We start from the raw sequence: 18,335 nt of genomic DNA, 5'->3' as shown, positions 1-18,335 counted from the left end.
ACTCAACGGGTTCCCGCACGGTGTGACATTAGGGATTGCGGTCAGCCTTGCTTTCGGACAAGGAAGAGTTGAAGAGAAAAAGAAACGGAGGGAAGCTTCGGAGAGATCGTATCCATGCAGATGCTTATCCAAGCACTCCGCGGCCTCAGCACACGCCATTGCCACCGCGGCGTCAAGAGACTAGGGCAAGGATACGGCGGTTGGCTGACATAACCGGGAGACCCTGGCGGAGGCTGAGTTGCTCTCCTTCATCCTTCAATGTCGCCACTCCGTGCAGCGATCGATGGGCGACACAGGCGCGCCGCTGCGACATCCGCGGTTCAAAATTAAAAGAGGCAGAGAGACGAGTACACATCCCTCTACTTTTGTCTGATTACCTACAAACAACTGACTTTAACGCGGCATCTTCCTCATTTTTTTTTGTCTGTCGATGGGTGTTTTAGACACACTTCCAACTGTTGCGAATAGATATTTTGTTATTCGCGAAATCCTTCACAAGGGAGAGCTCCAAACGCTTTCATTGTATTAGAGGGTCAAGTTCTAAGTTCGACGCATGAAGAGAGTATAGAGATTACGCTACAAAATTGCGCTAAGCATACACAACTCAGAGTTCTTCGATTTCCACAACAGTGCATGATTCATTGCTAGCGTTTTCATGGCGGCGTCTTAATAAAAATACAAAGTGTAGTATATATATATATATATATATGTGTGTGTGTGTGTGTGTGTGTGTGTGTGTGTGTGTGTGTGTGTAGTCTGAAAAGATAAAAACTCACACAGAGCGCGAAAAAAATAAGGTTAGTAGAGACAGAGACAAACGAGGAAGACGTAGAAAATAGAAATAAGTTTACTGACGTTTCAGGGAGTCCTCTCCCTGAAACGTCAGTAAACTTATTTCTATTTTCTACGTCTTTCTCGTTTGTCTCTGTCTCCGAATGCATTAGGTTAAAAGTAAACCGAGTCGGGTATTTGGCTTAACTATATACGTATAAAAAGAAACTACAGATTATGCGGCTACGGTTTAACGAGATTCCACTGTGTAAAGCGGCTGTGGACTACGGCGACGTTTCTAAGCCTGGATTGCGTGCCGCCATTTACTCGACTATCGACAATGCCATGCGAACACGCACAAATAAAAACACGAAAAAGAAATAAAGAGCGAAGGAGACAAAGGAGAGCCTTGGCGGCTACGCCAAAGTATGCGCACTGCGTAGAGGGAGGCCTTCCCAGGACGTCGAGAGGAACGGGAGTGACCTTTGCGGCGGCCGCTCGCGTCGAGCACTACACCGTGCAGTTTGTGCGGCACACCATGGAAGTCGTGCATTCGTCGTGGTGCTTGAGCACCATCGGCATTTTGGGGAGCCAGCTGGACAAATCCCCTCCCTGCTACGTAACATGCGCACATGAAAGCAGAAACCGATTGCATCTGACGCAGTTAATCGACTTATAATAGAAGAAAAGGCGGCATAAAAGTAAGTTATTATTTCATCGGTCCCATACCCCCCCCCCCCCAAAAAAAAAAAAAAAAATGACCTGGTTGAATGCACTGAAATCAAGTTTGTCGAGCGATATCTCGGTTGTGGCGCCGAGAGCGCGCAGTGAACGCACACGCATTCGCATCAGAAGGCAAAGCACAGACGCTGATTGGCCCAGTTGCCTGTCCATGCGCGAACGTGCAGCAAACTGGGATACGTGCAGTGCCTCCTCGTACCATGCGCCGTTACTGTTTCCCCCTACCCCCTCTTACACCCCTCCCCTTGGAACGAACGAGCAATTAGACGCTTTCACCGCACGAGGCGCGCTGGCTTGACCTTGGTTGAGCTTGAAGGTTACATTGGTGCTATTACGAGCAGCGTTTTTGGTTTGTGCCTGCAGAAATAGAGCTTTCGCTCTGAAAGTAAATATATACTATGTGCGCAGTCAGTAATCTGCTCTCAATTTGTCTGCACTATGATGCAGAACGACAGAACGGCTTTGCGGGGGGTACGATGGATGAGAATGAGAAAGATGCTACGTGTGCTGGACCACAGCATGACGTCAGGGACGCGGTGGCGCTGGCATAGGAAGCGTCTTCCGTCAAACTAATGTGGTTGGAAAACTGCAGGCATTTCGGTGGTGCATCGCAGTCAACTGCCGTCAAAACAGCCCTGGCTGCAAAACTGCAGACATCGCGGCGGCGAATGACTAAACCCTTCCCCCTCTTGTTCGCTAAAATGATATGTTTATTTATTTACTTTAATACCGGAAGGACCCGTGATGCGCATTACATTGGAGAGGGGGGGGGGTTAAAAAAACACAACACTATATTACAGTTGAACGAGTAGTGAGTGACACACCGAGTACATGGATCATCCATATCTCTTCTTCGTGTTCTTTTAGATTAACAGAGCATGTATCAACGTAAATAAGTTAGTACTGCCACACACGGGTGTGTATAAGGCGCTAACAAATGCAACGCGTAACATCCGTCCTCGTAACATCCGCGTAACATACCACTGAATGCCTCGAGTTATGACTCCAGGGATGTCATTCGCCATTCGCATTTCAACTTTGGAACGCGCATGTGGCGCTTGGGAGACGTTCTCGAGTTTCGGTCGGTGAGATAGACTTCCAGGTCCTCTGAGACGCTACTAAAGACATTGTACAGTAATATTTACACTAACAACGGATTTCAACCTGACAAGGGAATATCTGGCTCTGGATTTGCATTGATGGATTGAAAACCAGCTCAATTTGGAAACTATTGCGGTCTGCCAGATTCAGAATTAAAGATGTTCTAGAACGAAGTGAAATTAGTCTGGGCATGTGATGCCTAGAAGGGCCAACCGACGGAAAACCATGGTAACAGAATTCCTGCGAAGAGACGAGACTATACGTAGCGCAGTACCGATAACTCAGTAGAAGGATGAGGTAATAAAATTTTGAGGCAAGGAAAGTATCCTGACAGTGCAGGATGGAGACCGCTGTAAGTCTATGGTTATGAGGCCTTGGCCCTGTAAGTAGAAGTAATTTTAGCTGGGTTCAATTCATTTCAATTCAAGTCAATTAAATTTCATTATTTTCCTTCGGGAGGAGGAGCTGGAGCTAAAGAGGAGCGCCACAACTCCACAGTTGATGCATTGCATCACGGCTCCCTTTTTGCCCTTACGGATCTAAAAAATGCCTCGAAGAAACTTCCTCTTACCACCTACATGTGCTAACGAAGATTAGAAAAGGCCTGCGGGACCTCGTGACAGTGGCACTGCACTCAACGCATAAACTTTATACGTTCGTTTGTTTTCTATCGGGAGGCCTTTCTCGAGGTTTTTGCATGTGTCCGAAGAGCGATGAAATCTGATGTGGAGCGCGTTATGCAACCCTCGAACTATCCCTCCGATCTCCCCGGTCGCGGACTATCTCAGCCCCGTGCCCTCGCCAGCGCTGTTAATCTTTATTGGTCGTCCTTTAACCGCTCCGCTCGAAGCACACGCGTGCGGTCGAAGCCTTCAATACGCCGATAAAGGCACGTTATGGAACTCGTCCAGGAGGGGAACTGCTTAAGGAAGAAACCGGAAAAAAAAAAAGGCTGACTTGGTCGACGCTTTTTTTGTTCTGTTTGGGACAAGCTGACGAGTGAGGGCTGAAATGGTCCGATTATTACTCGACCAGTTCAAAGAATACCCAAGAAAGATTGCGGTGGTTTTGGAAAGGAAAATTTTGGCCAGGACCAGGACGAATTTTTCTTTTTCAGCGCCGATGTTTTCTGGCAGCGCTGTATAGTTTTCGTTGGTACCGTAACGCTGCTTTTCACGTGGATCCGGCGCGCTGGCTCAGTGGCCATGGCGTTGTGCTGCTGAGCCCAAGGACGCGGGTTCAATGGAGACGACAAGCAAAAACGTCCGTAACACGACTTCGGCTCACGTTAAAGATCCTCAGGTAGGCAACATTAATTCGGAGCCCTCCAGAGCGACGCGCCTCATAGCCCTCGTGTAACTTCGTCGCCGCAAATCAATCAATCAATCAATCAATCAATCAATCAATCAATCAATCAATCAATCAATCAATCAATCAATCAATCAATCAATCAATCAATCAATCAATCAATCAATCAATCAATCAATCAATCAATCAATCAATCAATCAATCAATATTTTCAGGTGGATGCCAAGCTTTTCTCTGCTGGCATGGTTATAAACCGCGATTAGTGATACTGTACACGTAAACACACGCGGAGCACAGGAAAAGAAACACATGAGCGAAAACTGAAAGTCCTGTTATTCTTGGGAATTCGTCTAACCAATTTTCCTACCAGCAGCTCGTTCACACGAAATTCCCCTCCCTCCCTCCCTCCCTCCCTCCCTCCCCCCCCTCTCTCTCTCTCTCTCTCTCTCTCTCTCTCTCTCTCTCTCTCTCTCTCTCTCTCTCTCTCTCTCTCTCTCTCTGTCTCTGCTTGTTTGTTTCTTTTTCTGTTTTTTTCATAGTTTTTCTTTACTAGTTTCCCTTTTTGTTTGTTTGTTTTTTCTTTGTCTGCTTCGTTTTTTTCTGCCTGCGGTATTTTTTACGACCAAAGCACCCATAAAGCCAAGACTCTTGTATGGCTTGGTCATACCAGAGGCATTGTCTTGCAGTGCACTGTTCGTTGCCAAGACATTAACCCTGGCATTCCTGCCTGTCATTCGTCACTGTCTTGTCGTGGCTTGCATCATCAAGCCTCGAGGAGAACCTCATTTCTTCCATTTTTTCCCTTCCAGCGACAGTTACGGCCTCACTGTCGCCGATGCTGCTCGCTCTGTGTCATTTTGCCCTTTCTATAACATCCTTAATGCTTGTTATCTAGCGGCCTTGGTGCGTTGAGCATCGTTCAGCGTATTTACTGTCATCGTATGGCTTCCTCGAACACAAGCAAGAAATAAACTTAAACCTGCTGGCACGTGAAACTGCGTTTTCTTTCGCCAAGACCAGAAAGTTTTCTTCAAGACAATTCAAAGTTCTAGGACAATATGCCAGCGCACACAATTTCCGACTGCCCACAAAACAGAGCCTCTTTATCTAATGACGACCAAAACCGTGCGGTATAAAGCTCCGTCGTGCAATCATACGTGTAGTACACGCTTATATGCAAACGGGAATGGGCGTATCACGGGTGCGTCAGTTTTCCCACCATAATTGTATTACAGAGCCGCCAATCTCCTCGCCATGCACTCAACGCCCCGTGCCGTCCAGCCCAATGCAGAACCGTTGTGCGGCATTCTTGGGAAGGCCGCCCGCCATATGCCAACAATGGATCACCGCGCCTCAACCTGTTTTCCCGCGAAAAACGGCAAGGTCGTCAAAACCTATAACGAAACGATGGAGGTGCGCCAATTATCGCAAAAGAGAGAAAAATATGGAAGCTTGGGCGGGGAAACGCAGTTTAGCATACCGGTCAGCGTTGTTGTATTGAACGTTTTAATGGGACACGTGTGGATGGAAATCTGGCGTCCGCTTATCTGAAACTGAGCGGGCAGCGGCTTCGCTTTTCGTTCGTTCGTTTTGTGTTCTGATCACGCAGACGATTAACGGTCTCTTGTAATGTAATGTAGGCTATGTGATAACGTTGGCTTTGATTGTGTGTGTATACGTGTTTTCACGTTTAAAATTTTCAGTTGCTAGCAACTCTACGTACTGTGTTCTTTCCTGATTGATTGATTGCTTCATACAATTCATTCATCATACAATTCATTCATTCATTCATTCATTCATTCATTCATTCATGCACTCATTGATTGATTGATTGATTGATTGATTGATTGATTGATTGATTGATTGATTGATTGATTGATTGATTGATTGATTGATTGATTGATTGATTGATTGATTGTGAGGTTGAACGCACCGACGCTACACAGGCGATGAGGCGCGCCGTAGTGGAGGGCTGCGGATTAATTTTGACCACCTGGGGACATTTAACGCGCGCCGAAATCTCGCCACACAGTGCTCTTTCTGTCCCAGTTTTATTTGCGCTTTGCCGATCATGTATCTATACCAACACGCCAGATTCGCAATTCTTAATAAACGGCCGGTTCGAAGCTAACTGAAAAGAGAAACGGATCGTCAGTTCTCACATTTCAAGCCTGGGGGTAGAAGCTATATGTCTTCATGGGCGCCGGTAGAAGGGAGGGGGAGTTGGTGGAGTGGTATTACTTCAGTGACGAAAAACAGAGGGGAACAAGGAGAGAAAAAAGTATTGTTACATAGGCCGTATTCTTAACCCCCTATTTATCACCCGCTCCCCAAGTTTAGTTCGTTCGCTATACATGTATACTGAGACCCAGATGTGTGCAAGTGTAAGTTTGTGTTAGACGTTCCCAGCGCTTGCGAAAAGAACGTTACTGTCTCGATGAGTTTGCACGAGTTACGTTCTAGAACCCTCATTGTCGTGCTCCGTGTCTGGCTCATATTATTGCTCCTCCGGCGTGCGTATTCCGAAATGGCGCCATAAGCATTCGAATGCAGTAGCACCTTCTATAATATTAAGAGAAGGAACCTGACTACGCCTTAGAAAAAAAAGAAGTATTGTGACTGAAGGGAGATTTGCTCTGTTACAACACTTTCATTTGCATTCTCTGATGGACGTTGAGGGAAAGCAACCAAAAAGTTGCTTTGGAAGCTTTGATGCACGGCGTCGACTGCTCTGCCTGATGTAGTTTGAAGTGATCGCTATACACACACGAACAACCTTTAACTTTTATTTCTTTCTTGTCTGCCGCAGAAAATCAAGCCTGTGAAGAGCACATCTTTCGTTGACTGCAGCCTGTGAGTATACCATACATGGTGCTACTCACATTTCTAGAGCGACGAAAAAACATACTTCCACGCCGGGTAAAGCAAAAAACGCCTTCACGGAAAAATCACTAAGGGCGGGTATCTTGTTGTACCACATTCTGGGCTACTCAATTCAGCGTCATAACACAAACGATGTTAAACGGGGTTATTACCATCTTACAAAGTTCACTATAGTACTTTCAAATAATTTTCCCACTTGGTAGTAGATTCTGTTTACGCGCATCAACACTTACCGACGCAGCTACTAGTTTTCCGAAGTTCTGTTCGTTTGGAAAGGGCTCGGCGCAGCCTTTCTGACGGTCCTAAGTGAGTATAAAACAGTTGTATAAATCAAACCGGTAACAACGTCGCCGTCAACAAAACAACGCCCCCGGCAACTGTTGGGAAAATGAAAATACAGTACGCGAAGCTTAAGATATCCAATCCGCACTACAGCACGCTGCAACGCTTAGCGTTGCTGCGAAGTTCGTGCGAGTACAATTTCGGCGACCACCGCCGGGTTATGTGGACCGCGAAATTCCCCGTCAATCGCTGTTCAGGGCGCACAGAAGCAGCTAAACCGCATAGAACGACACACATCGCGTGCGCCGGCATCATCAAATCGAGTGCCCGAAGGGCTGCTTTTCCGCGGTCAGACAAATGATGATGGTGATGATGATGATGGTGGTGGTGACGATGACAGAGGCGAATAGACGCGGTGCCAGGCACTGTCTGTTACGCGGTTGAAGTAGGCCACGACAGGAGAAGAAATCGGCGTGGAATCACCGGCGTCTCACGTTAAACTGACCATATTTTGACTCACGAAATAACCAGTTCCAGTCAGGCTTCCTTTTTCCGTTTTCATTTCTTCTTCTTTTTTTTTTACTTCCTTTCTCTCCCTCTCTCTCTCTCTACCTTCCTTTCTTGTTTTGGTATGGGTTGTTCTTGTATTATTGCTTCTGTTCCCCGGGTGATCTCAAGTTTGAAGGAAGCGAGGGAATCTGGGTCATTCCGGGTCAAAAGAGGGGAGCGGCGTCGGCTGCGAGTTAACTTTTTTTTATTTATTCTTGTTGGTTTTTCATGGTCGGATCATAAGACTGACCCAAACCACGCAGACTTCCTTGTCTGCGTTAAGCGGACGTACACGCCTCCTCAAGAAGGAAAAACGAAGACGGGAATTGTGGTTGGTAGCACATGAAGGTGCGAGCAGCGTCGCCATGGTTTGAACCGAATAATAATTGGATAGCTATTAAGGCTCTAGTAATTTCGAAGCGAGTGGTTCCAAAATGACGCGGCGTAGTAACTTAAAAAAGGAAGGTGGCTCACAGGTAACCTCAGACTTCGACATTTACGGAATTCGTTGCTAGATGATCATCCGGCAGGCGGCGTTTTTATTATAACTAGCTTATTTTTTCGCCGCACATGAGTATACAAGCGTTTATCGTTGTGTTTCCATAAGCGGCGCCAGGGCTACGTACTGACTCTGATTACATTTAAAGTACCTGTACTATTATGAGCAATATGAAAGGGAACACGAGAACGCATAGAAAACACCCTCAGACCCAGATATGCGTGACAAGCAGCGGCCGCTGTCGGAAACAAAGTGGAAAGGGGGACGCTGTTCTAACAACTGTTCCCATTCCCGCTGTGCGTCTTATCGACTGTCGGACGATACCATATTATCGGCGAAATGACGTAAGCTGCTCCTTTGTAGAAATGCCATCGTGGTGGGAGTGCCAACAGTTAGTGGAAGAGCGCACTCCTTCTCCCTTTCATTTTCACAGCGCCATCCGCGTATCGCTCCGAGTCTGTTTCGAGGCTGTTTCGAGTACATATTAATTCTGCAAAGATTGCAAAGGTACTCTCGTCTTGCTCGCATTTTTTTTTCCTGCTTCTCTTCCTGCTTCCGTCTGAAGAACTCCCTTTTTATTTCGCCGCCTAGGAAACTATAGCTTGGACTTGACCGAGCGTACTCCAACAAAAACTCTGATATTCACTAAATTGCCCACTTTTTGTCTCGCTTTGCAGTAAGTTCTAACCTACAAAGCGGAGGTGGCTTGACTTGGAGGCAGATCTTGACTTCCCACACAACAACATGAGCGCAGTATTGCCGTATTCCCCAGAAGGCTTATCGTATTTCGAGCTTCCTCATCTAGAAACCCAAAACGTGTATTAGATTTTATCACAGCATAAAAAAAAAAAAAAAACGAGCCAGTGCACTTTTTGGAGACCCGACTCATACTGAGTGGAACTATTGCATCTAAAAATGAGGAATACATAGTGGTAATCATTGCTGTAATATTCTGCGCCGGTAGTTTGCGTTGAATGCCTTGAAAAAAAGCCAACGAAGACAAACTTTTCTATCCCCATTAGAGAAACGAGACGATAGTTTTGACGTGAACTAAAGTGATCAAGTAATAATCAAGCAGCGCAGACGAAGCAAATTACAACGTGACTAGGACGGGCTAGATAAAAAAAAAAGAATCATCCCCATTAGAGGAACGAGACGATAGTTTTGACGTGAACTAAAGTGATCAAGTAACAATCTAGCAGCGCAGACGAAGCAAATTACAACGTGACTAGGACGGGCTAGATAAAAAAAAAAAAGAATCCATGCTGTCTCCACCAACGTGAAACCTGGAGAGGGGCGAAGTATGCAGTGCATAAGTGTATTCTGGGCGCCTTGGTGTTTTTTGCCAACGGAGATGAAACCTTTGGGGGTAGAGCTACACAGCTTGGCTGTGAAAGTCTCTTGTCTTTGAAGCACGAAGCGTTCTAGCGCCAGGCGTAAACGAGTATCCCCGGTGTTTTTCTTAGTACGCGTTACGAAGCGTTTTAGCGTGAGGCGTTAACGAATGCCCCGGTGTTCTTTTAGTGCGCGTTACGTTCTAGCGCGAGGCGTGAACGAGCGCCCCAGTGCTTTAGTACCGTGACTGCAAGAGACGACGATTAAATACACAAGTACACAAATACGGCGAAAAAAAATGCCCGACTTATACCCGACTCAAAAACATAATCCGTGCTGTGACAACATATCCAGCAAGACGTCCTTCTTGCATTGAGCGACGTAACACATTTTTTTTTTTTTTCGTGTCAAATCATACGTTAGGCCTCTTGTCATTAGCCTACTTCGCCCTTTCGGTTGCTGCGATTGGTCATTCAGACGCGATGAGCTGAAGCGGACCCGCGGGTGTTTCTAAACGTTGTTCTTCTCCGCACTCGCTTCATGGGACCATAATAACTGAAGCCATCAGTTCCCAAGCGCTCGACATAATGACACCCGTAAGAAGCAGCTGTTGCATCACGATTCTAAAGAACACAAAGCCTCGGAAATAACTCTGACGGCTTTTCCCAGCTCCCTTCGAAACACTGTTCACCACCTCGATGCTTAAAACTAATCGAAGTAACCATTTCTAAAGCCGTGTTTAGCCTTACGTAACATGTTTGTCTTAAAACAGATACTTTTGTTTCAACGCATGCGCGTAGGTGTACACGCGTGTCTGCTCTTGTTCTAGGAGATAAAGAAAGACTGGAAGCTCGCCAGTTCTACCACTTTGTGTGGTTTCTATAAAAGAACGCAGAGCGGTAGAGAACGTCTGTTCTACCGAAGAAGGTGACAGCTTAAACCCGGGATTTTCTGGCATGTGTACGCAACGGCTCCGTTCTCTTATCGCCGCGCGCTCACCCCATAGCGGCCGCACATGGACGTATGAATATGGATTCGCGGAAGCTGTAAACCAGGGGGGCAGACGGCGTTCGGGGAACAGCTGCGACGCGACTGCGATTTGAAGACAAAAAAACGAGAGCGGGGACGAGAGGCGGGATTTTTAAATATTCCAGCTCAGGTAATGAGCATTGAGTCACGAGGGAAGGAGGGCGGACGTAGGAGGAAGAGGCACTCGAAGCCGCGCTATATACGTACGCGCGTAAATCTTCGACAGCCTACTTTAAAAGATAAAACAAGGACTCGGGCCACTGGAAAGGATAGGACGAAAGTTGTGTAAGGCTTAAGAGAGAAGAGTAAAAGTGAGCGAGTGAGGCGGAAGGAGTGATGAGGACGCGACAAAAAAACGAAAGAAAAAGATGTCTCTCCTCGCGAAAAAAGAAAAGAAAGAGGACAAAACAAAGTTTCAAACGAAGTAAATTTCCCGCCACCGCATGCTCCGTTGAGCAACTCGATCACACGAATGGTGGCTGCGTATCCAAAGCACGTTCGCGGGTGGCGGCTGCCGTCATGCTGTACATTTTCTGTAGGGCGCACTACAAGGCAAGGTTCGAACGCGCGACCTTGAATACAACTCGCTCGCTGCGAGGCCGGCGGCGACGACGTTGCGGCTGTCTCGGACTGCTCTCCGTCGCCGACCGAACTGGAAGCGATGCGGCGCGTACCCTTTCCCCTCGCTGAGACGACGCTGCCGGCGTCGGCCGCCCTTGCATTGTTCGCTTTCTGTTTCATTCGCTTGTCCGGTAAATTCGCTCTCATCGGCCTTGGCGATCTGACCAGGCGCCGGGACGCGATAACGCGGCGTTGCCGCTCACGCCACGTACGCCGGCAACGCCTTCTTCCTACAGTGGACGGCGCTGTTCCGGCTATGCATGCTTTGGAGATCAGGGAGTTAAAACGGGGCTAAGCTGGGGCTATGTCACTGCACCGAGAAATTTAAAGTTACGCATACATACATGTACGCCTTAGTTTTTATCTTTCGTTGAGGGCTGTAACTCGAGCTATCGCTACTGCGATAGCCATGTCAATGGAAATTGCTGTGTGATATCGACAGCTATGCGCGAGATGTCGCTATATGATTCCTATCAGTTACGAGGCACAGCGCAAGGGATTGTGTCATGCTAATTAAAGACGGCTGGAATAATCTAGCATTCCCTAGACGTGGTACACACGTTTTGTTTGTTTTTTGTTACCACCACCAAAAATAAAACTGCTATGACCGGAGAGCGAACCTGTGACATAACCCTCAACTGCACAGAGCACTGATTTCGCCTTGAAATGCAGCCAGACGAAAAGAGTAATGCTCAGAGGCCGTTCAAATACTTACGTCTGCGCCGTAAATTTCACAGCTGGAAACATGGTATTTAATGTTTCATTGCTTTTGCTGCTGACGAATGATGTTGTTGATGATGATGATGAAGGTGATAGAGGATGCGACGAATGCTTTATATCCGAGACAACCACAAGCTCTCTCTAGTGCGAAGCCTGAATGAATGGATCTACCCAAATAACCAAGTGGAAGACACGCTGCTCACGATGTGGGCCTTCGCCAGAGAGGCAAACCTCGTGGGAAGGGCCTAACGTGAAAATGTGGACTGTCATCCCTTCCTTTCACCACTGCTTTCCCTCTTTGGCCATAGCGCCATCCTAGCTAAATTCATTCATTCATTCATTGTTATATTCTGGTAGCCGCATTGGTCTACCAATGAAAACGGAAGAGGGAGAGAGTAACGGGGTTTACAGCCGCCGTAGGCGGCTCTTCTTCTGAAAGAAAACCAGTGGCGACTCTAAGAGAGAGAGAGAGAGAGAGAGAGAGAGAGAGAGAGAGAGAGAGAGAGAGAGAGAGAGAGAGAGAGAGAGAGAACTCTATTTGCCCAGAAGTAGGGAGCTTGGGCTTGAAAAGCCATTACTGTCGGTTTTTATGTTGCAAGAAGACAACGATGACATTTCCGTTTCCCTGTTTTTCCTCCTTTTCTCTTTTTCTCTTCCAGCCTTTCTCTTTTCTCTGGTTGCATAATCTCCCTTCCCTCGTTACCCCAACACCTCCAACGCTGCATATTCTCCAGGAGCGTTTCGTGGTGTCGTGTGTTGGAGACGGTAGTGGTTCCTGTCTCCTTCCATTCGCTCTCTCGGGCACAGTGCACTTGGGCCATGAAATTTACAACGGTAAATATGCTGATTGGATTACTTTATGCAAGATGTTTGCACGCGGTCGTTCTCGTTCAATACACATCCATTGTAAACGTTTCTTCAGTTGCAAAAATTCAAGAACGCGGCTGGCCAAAAGTGTTATAGAGGTAGCGTTCGGGTAAACCCCGGTATATATAATATATTTATTTACAATACTGCAGAACAGTCACCACTGAGATCATACCAGGTGCGCACAGTATACAAATACAAAGAACGCTCAGCACATTAATGATCAAGCAATACATAAAAACTGAGAAACATCAACGTTTTAATGGCACACAAGCAATTTGTACTATATTCTACATATATAGATCAAGCGCAAGTACATGCTACTTTGCATGACCAAGTATTACATTCGCAATTGAAATGAGCTAAGAAATATATATATATATATATATATATATATATATATATATATATATATATATATATATATATATATATATATATATATATATATATATATATTTTACCACTTTCTTTCTGACTCAAAAAATTCTTCACCTGTTTCTATGACCCACCCCAACCTCCCCTTTGCTTTCCGAGGTTTTCTTGACTGCCAACCCTTATTTTCTGTCTTATTTAACCGAGCCCCTCATTTTCCCATTTTCTGATTCGCTATATATATATATATATATATATATATATATATATATATATATATATATATATATATATATATATATATATATATATATATATATATATATATATATATATATATATATATATATATATATGTGTGTGTGTGTGTGTGTGTGTGTGTGTGTGTGTGTGTGTGTAGCATCCGCTCCTTTCGACCGGCCAGTCGGTGTCCATCCTCCGCGTACCAGCAGGGGAAGAGACCATCGCGGGTGGCCTCGAGGCACCCGAGCCGCCTACTGCTTCGTTAGTATTGGCGACATGACGCGGCCGCTTTGCGAGGAGGAGGAGGAGACGCGAGGCTGGGGAGTAATTTTCCTCTTGCCTTTCCCCTTCCCTTCTTCTCGACATGACGCGGTTCCAGAGGACGGCCGCCGAGGCGCCCCGCAGCTGCGATTAAGAACACATTTGTGTTCAGGCTAAGTGGGAACACAAAAGTAAGAGCGTTTCAGTGAGCGAACTGAAAAGGATGTTCTTATTGTCTTGCCCGTAACGAAGGCGCCCGTAGCTGGCTTGCAGTTTGTAAACTTTACGCAAAAATAGTTTTTACATGACGAAGAAGGGCAGAGTGAGTGAGTGAGTGAGTGAGTGAGTGAGTGAGTGAGTGAGTGAGTGAGTGAGTGAGTGAGTGAGTGAGTGAGTGAGTGAGTGAGTGAGTGAATGAGTGAGTGAGTGAGTGAGTGAGTGAGTGAGCCAGTGAGCCAGTGAGTGAGTAAGCGAGTGAGTGAGTGAGAGCAAGAGAGATATTCAACTTACAACCCTATATCTAGAAAGAATCACCTCCCCCTCCTGCTATTCTCCACGAGGTCCTAAGTATTTTGCAAAGTTGGTTTACAATTCCAAGTGCTCTGTATATATGTACACAGAAAATATTCGAGCAGAAGGTAATTCGCGTTCGGGTGTAACTCACATGCAGATACACCATGCCACGTTCAATACCAGTTAATAACGCAGCATGAATAACAAATGATTTTTAAACCACTCCCTCTATTAGATCGCCTACTTGTTTTTTGTTTTTTATGGCGCCGAAAACCGTCCACATTCCGAACACGAAAGTGGAGGCGCTTTCCTTTTGGTGCCCTCCCCAATACATTGTACCCATCCGAAAATGAGCCGAAGGCACTTATTAAGCTCACGGTTTTTGCACGAACTGGGATGGCCGGTGTAATGCAACGAAGCTTGCCACCATGGGCGTGTAGAATCAGATCTACTGATGTGATTCAGGACGTCAAGGTGGACGCACCTTGCGGCTTGTTTGCGCACGTCTTAATCCATCGTTGCGCTCTAATGTTGTCATCCGGGAACGTTCGAACGTTGATGAATTCACTAATTTTCTCAGGGCTAAAACTACCTCGCACCTACCAAGATGAAGAGGACGTGAAAAGGAAAGTGTTCACTAAGCTCTGGTTAAGGCGAACTCCGCTATTGCAAGCTTCAAGGCTAAGACGAACAACACTTTTGCTCTCTTGTGACATATGAACAATCGAATACTTCCGCTTAAGGCGAATTTCTGATAACACGAACAAATTCACGGTTCCTTTAAGTTCGTCTTAACGGGAGTTTACTGTATTCACAACATGTTCTCGCAAAAATTATATCGCCGCGATGACCATAGCATGATTCTGTTCTACCTTTTACTAGCTTCCTTTAAGAGTCCCAGCGTGCCCAAAGTCATCTTTTTGGCTGTACCTTAGCACACGTCCACAAACTTTGCAGATGCCATAAAGCGGGGCTAGTTTCGTCTGAAGCTGCGGCTGAGACCTTATGTAACAGTAATCCTAACTCAACACACTCATCATCATCATCACCATAATAATCATCCTCGTCGTCGTTGTTGTTGTCATCAACTTGGTTGCGTCCACTGCAGTACGAAAGCCTCTCCCAACTATCTCCAGCCGCGTCTATCATGTGCTAGCCGATTCCATTAACAAACCAACATCTCACATCTCGGCATGAAGCGCGTAGCTACCTACACAGCGTATAGGCGTCGCATACCGGAAGGTGCGCAATGCCATTTAGTTAAACCTGTCATCGCTTAAAGGCACACCCTCGCTTTATTCTTCTCTATTCTTCAATCAGCAGCGAGCTTAGTCACCACGCATCCTTTTATTGCTCTTGCGGCAATCCGCGCGCACCCGGGGACTGTACGGGTGAACCGAATTGGCTACACAAATCCTGCCTTCACCACTGTATAGTTTCAGGAAACGCCGTTCACTTCCTACTTGCGTTAATTCCCCGCGGACCTTCATTTGGGATGCGAGAGCTTTTTTTCCCCTCCGACGTTCTCGGAACGGCAAGCAGCTGTTCACGAAGAGCGGGGGACGCAGATCCAGCACACTTTGCGCTTAGGCGGGAGTGCTTGGGCGCTGAAAGCTCCACCGAGCTTTAACGAGCTTTCAACTCATTGCTATTCTTGAGTCGAGGGCGGGATTCGCGTTAAGAGCTGCACCGGAACATACGGTTAGGTTCGGCGTGTAATTTGCAGCACAGAGTTTGTTGGGCACCACTATAGAGGGCGGCTTGTACACGCTATGCGCGGCCCAGGTGGGAAACGCTTTACCAATCCGTCTTGAAGCCTTTGTACGTAGTGCTTGCGTGAGCACGTCTAGTATAGCTGTGTGAACGCTGGGGGGTTTGAATCAACCCGGGTCCCATCGGTCGCCAAAGCTGCAGGAAACCACTCGGTCGCAACTTTTGTGCCACTATGCAAGGTACGCAAGTCTCATTACCTGCTGTTTAATTAAGGATGAAGGAGAAATAAGCTTTATTTGGACCAAAAATGAGTTCTTTTTTCTGTACCCATGGCGATAGAGGATGTAGAGGTTAGGGTGTTTAAAAAGATAAACGCTTTCACTCTTTTCTTCGGTTCTGGAAGCACCGTGAAAGCTTTAGCCAACACAAAGCGACACAGCGTGATTTGCTCGTCGCAGCAGATACGTCGTCCGTTTCCGCTTTGCTTTTTTGTGGCGATTTTTTAAAGTGGCTACTGGATGCGTTTATTGCTGCAACGGAAAGGAAGCCGGCCAATAGCCGCTACGCGCTGTAATGACGTAATCCGAGCGCCCGAAGAACGCCAAAACCGGGAAAGAGAGAAAATTCTTTTGAGCAAGTCTCTTCTGAGTTATCTGAAGGGCATAGATTAATTTTTGACTGAGGTACTTCGTGACCCCCCATTCTAAGTACTGGATGTATTTGTTGGCTACGTTCTGCACGCATTTAAGGTTTAGAGAAAAGTTGAGAAAAGGATTGCATGGTTCCTTTGAGATTGTAGGGTGTGGAGGGCTGAGACTGCAATGCGGACGGTGACGTATTGCCGACAGGCAGCTTGGAAGTCGGTGACGAGGCTAACGAGTACTGGCTGCGAGGGCGAAGCTGTTCCCTTTTGCGGTTGCAGAATTTGGCGTCGGAAATCGCGGCGCTCAGTTTGCTTCCTTGGTGGTATAAAGTGGAAAGGAGATGGCAGCCAGCCGTTGTGAGCTTGGGTCACTCAATTTGATCAATACGACGGGCCTCGCGAAGTTCACCACATGCGCTATGAATTTCCATCTGGAAAAAACTAGCAGTGAAAGCTGCCGGTAGAAGCCCTACTGTTTTTTTTTTTTTTTTGGTTCGGCGAATGATGACGTCATGTTTATTTTCACAAACCATGTGAAGTAGCTAGCTCAGCATTATGCAGGACTGCTCTCTTCCGGTCCACTAAAGAGTCCTCTGTTCAGTCAATTTTCTGAGACTCGTTTTTTTTTTTTTAATCTAAGTATGAGGTTTCGTACGTGTTGCGGCTAACTAGCAAGACTTGGATGAGGCGTTCGAGGTCGTCCTCTTTGAGTGCTTGTCGGCGATGAGCGATTCGGGGATTGAGGTACGTGTTTCGTATAACAGTGTGCATATTATAGGTGATGGATCGTGGAAATGACTGCGTCGTCCCATTGTATAGTCCAGGATGCTCAACATAATTCATCATGGCTTGCAGACGTTCCCTCTACTACTGGTTGCACCAGCAAAATAAAAAGGAAGACAACGGTGACATTTAGTGCGAAAAAAAGAAACCACGTCTTAGGCATTAGGAGCATGCCTAGGGTGTGTTCTGAATGATTAAAAGTTGCACTCAAGTGGAATTAGCACTTGCTCTCATGTTCGTTCCACCTGATGGTATATTGACGCATTTCATGAACACGATGAGCTTAGCGTAAAGACCTAAAGTGTCCTTTTCGTAAGCTGTGTCTTAAAAAAGGCTTGGGTAAACGAGGTAAATCATCGTGGCTCCTATTACTTCGTACGTGGTTACGCCTCGGCGGACTAACTACATGACAAGAACTCAAAAACCACGCAAACAAGAAAAACAAGGGTTGATGTCTGTACACACGCGTCTACTTAAACATCCGGGTCGACAGTGAAGGAAGTTTAATTCAAAACGGAAGAAATAAAGAGTTAACTTTAAACTGTGGAACATTAGCTGTGAAGAATGAAGGCGCGTTCCCATAAGCATTGCGTTATCCAACAACAAAAAAATTATCAAACGTCGCGAAAGCAAACAACGAAGCAGATGGCAAAGCTTCCACATTCAGGTAGCATTTGAAGCTTTTAACAATTTATAAACCTGCGACGTCATCATCATAGGCTTTGAGGAACTGAAAAGTTTCGACATCCCAAACATATACGTGGTCCCCACTCGAGACGTTATGCCATTATAATTAGATCATAGTTATAAAAGCCTTTATTCCTAACACAGCCAGGCTTACGGCTCCACTCGTCTTGAAGCCTCGCCTCAAGAATTTTACACAACCAATGCGAAGCGTTCGAGCGCAATCAATATTGAGGCGCTCCTTTAAATCCTCCGCAAGTAATATACGCCCCGCGTTTCATAACCCATCCTCCGAAACAGGTATCCGCATTGGAGACGAGCTAACGGATATCCACAAAGACACTTGTTACCCAACAAATTCGTCGGTGTTGAAATCCGCGGCGGAGTTGACGGCAAAGCCCTTGAAGCGATGCA

Source organism: Haemaphysalis longicornis, unplaced genomic scaffold (assembly GCF_048455015.1).
Source record: "Haemaphysalis longicornis isolate Haplotype H1 unplaced genomic scaffold, Haemaphysalis longicornis Haplotype H1 scaffold_9, whole genome shotgun sequence".
NCBI lineage: Eukaryota > Metazoa > Arthropoda > Arachnida > Ixodida > Ixodidae > Haemaphysalis > Haemaphysalis longicornis.
The sequence above is the reverse complement of the archived record's forward strand: the minus strand, read 5'-3'. Positions refer to the sequence as shown.